Source organism: Egretta garzetta, unplaced genomic scaffold (genome assembly GCF_000687185.1).
Source record: "Egretta garzetta isolate BGI_Z169 unplaced genomic scaffold, ASM68718v1 scaffold59, whole genome shotgun sequence".
Classification (NCBI taxonomy): domain Eukaryota; kingdom Metazoa; phylum Chordata; class Aves; order Pelecaniformes; family Ardeidae; genus Egretta; species Egretta garzetta.
Genome location: NW_009267230.1, coordinates 1,178,891 through 1,180,962, shown reverse-complemented (window position 1 = coordinate 1,180,962; position 2,072 = coordinate 1,178,891). Strand labels below are relative to the sequence as shown.

The 2,072-nt window shown below is 62.4% G+C and overlaps 1 protein-coding gene across 1 annotated transcript in view; it reads right to left on the bottom strand.

Annotated features, from left to right (window-relative positions):
• PHF24 (PHD finger protein 24) overlaps positions 1-2,072 on the bottom strand; it is a 7,798-nt gene that overhangs the window by 1,400 nt on the left and 4,326 nt on the right. The gene's annotated exons all lie outside the window — the stretch shown is intronic.

The window sequence follows — 2,072 nt, the reverse complement described above, 5'->3', positions numbered from 1 at the left end:
GCAGGGGGTGGCAGGGTGGGCTGGAGCTGGGAAAGCTGCCTGCGCCTTGTACCCAGGGGAAGGGGTGGGTACAGATTGGCGCTGAATCAGGGTCTGAGGGGGCTCTGCCCTCCCAGCTTGGACCTGTGGGGTGCTCAGAACATGGGTTTGGGGTGCTGGCGACAGTGGTTTCACCTCCAGGGTCCCCAGGACATGTATTCTGCCCCACCTCATCCTCCAGCTCTGGCGGCTGGAGCAATAACAGAGCAATTAACACTACCTCCCCAGGTGATGGATTCCCTGGGGCTTCCCTCCACCGGCGGGCCCAGACCGTCACAGCCTTCGGCACACAAACCACCCACCAGCTCCTTCTTCCTCTGGTTACCCATCCTCTTCCTCAAGGTAATGGGTGCCTCTCCCAGGAGCTTTTACAAGTACTCTGGCTTCCAGGGCCTGAAACACTTGTCCTTCCCCTGCTGGATTTTCTCTGGGGGGCCAGCCGGACACCACCGCTATGGTCTGGACCCAACAGCAACTGTGGAAATGGGCTGCAATTTCCAAGTCCAGCTTTTAGCGACAAGCTCTGTATTCCTGCAGATCCTATGGATGCTTCCAGGGCAGCTTTCCCCTCCTAATTCAGCCCCCCGCAGATCCACTTCACAAGCCCTGTGCTCCCCTCCCAGCTGCAGCACAGACACAGTGCAAGGAAAGCCCCCCAGGCAGGCGGGCCCCCTTTGCCAGCAGCCTGATTCCCGTAGACCATGTGCCACCAGCAAGAGCTGCAGCTTTCCCTGGAAGCTCCGTGGATGTGGCTAGCACTGGAGGAGCCTCCAGGAGTGGGGACCACTCTCCAGTCACCTCCTCCTGGGGACGCTTGGTGTCTCTGCTGGGTTATTTTGGGTTTCCTAGCACTGCTGCAAACAGCCTGTTCCCAGCATCCAGCCATCCCGTGTGCCCAGTGTTTGGTTCGCAGCCTCCAGTGCCTTCACAGGCAAGGAGCACCCTCATCCCAGTGGATGGGTGTCCTTCCTGCTGCACCATCCTGGGTGCAGCCCCTGGCTTCCCCCCATTGCTGGTGCAGGACACCCTGGGGACATGAGGACAAGCCTGTCTGATGGGACAGGGACCCGAACCCAGGGCAGGGTGTCAAACACAACAGGCAGCTGTGGAGTCCCCAGAAATCCCTGGGGAGAAGCCAGAAGCCCTGTAAGCATGCCGTCTGGAGGCTAGTTGGACACAGCTGTTTAATGGACACTTCTCAGTACAGAGCGGGTGTTGCGACCGACACACCCCTGGCCGCCTCCGCGCCAAGGCCACGGCTCCAGCCCCATCTCGGACCTGGCACCTGAAATATCCCCAATGGCCTGGCACGCCGGGGCGGTAGAGGAAGGTGTCGCAGCACTGGCGTGTCTCCTGGTCTTGCAGCGGGAAGAGTCCCTGGGCTGGGGGGGGGGGGATGGGGGGGATGGTGCCCCCATCACATGGGGGGGGGGAAGGTGAGGGAGCAACTGGGCTGCCGCGGGGGCACCGCTGGTCTGCGCACACCATGGGGGGGAGGCTGAGAGCACCCTGGGGAAGGGGTTGGGAGGGGCAGGAGGCAGCTGCTGGGTCTGCCATGGGACCTGGGCATCCCCCAATCTGGCATGTGTGGGGTGAGGTTTCCAGGGGTCCCTGCTCCTTCACCTGCAGGCTGAGCACATCCATCCACCTTAGGGCCACTGGGCATCGAGCCTGCCCAGCGAGTGCCTCGTCCCTGCAGCTGACTCCCTGGGGGGCTCTGGGCTCTGCCTCCTCCTCCTCACCCTGAGGACTGATGCCTCCAGTGAGGTGGGGATGCCTGCTCACCATGCTGGGGAGGGAGCGGGAGTGAGCGTGGCTGGTGCAGGACCCGAATACTGAGAGGGGGGAGAGCATCCCATGGGACAGGAGGGGAGGAGGGAGGCAGGGGAGCACTCCTGTATATCCAAGCTTGCCCTCTCACCCCCCTGGTGCTTCCTGCTCCTGGTGCTCCTTCCCACACCATCGCTGTTAGCATTAAATGGTTGGTCCCCAGCAGGGCAGGCTCGAGCCGTGTTGTGAAACCCTCTCCCAGA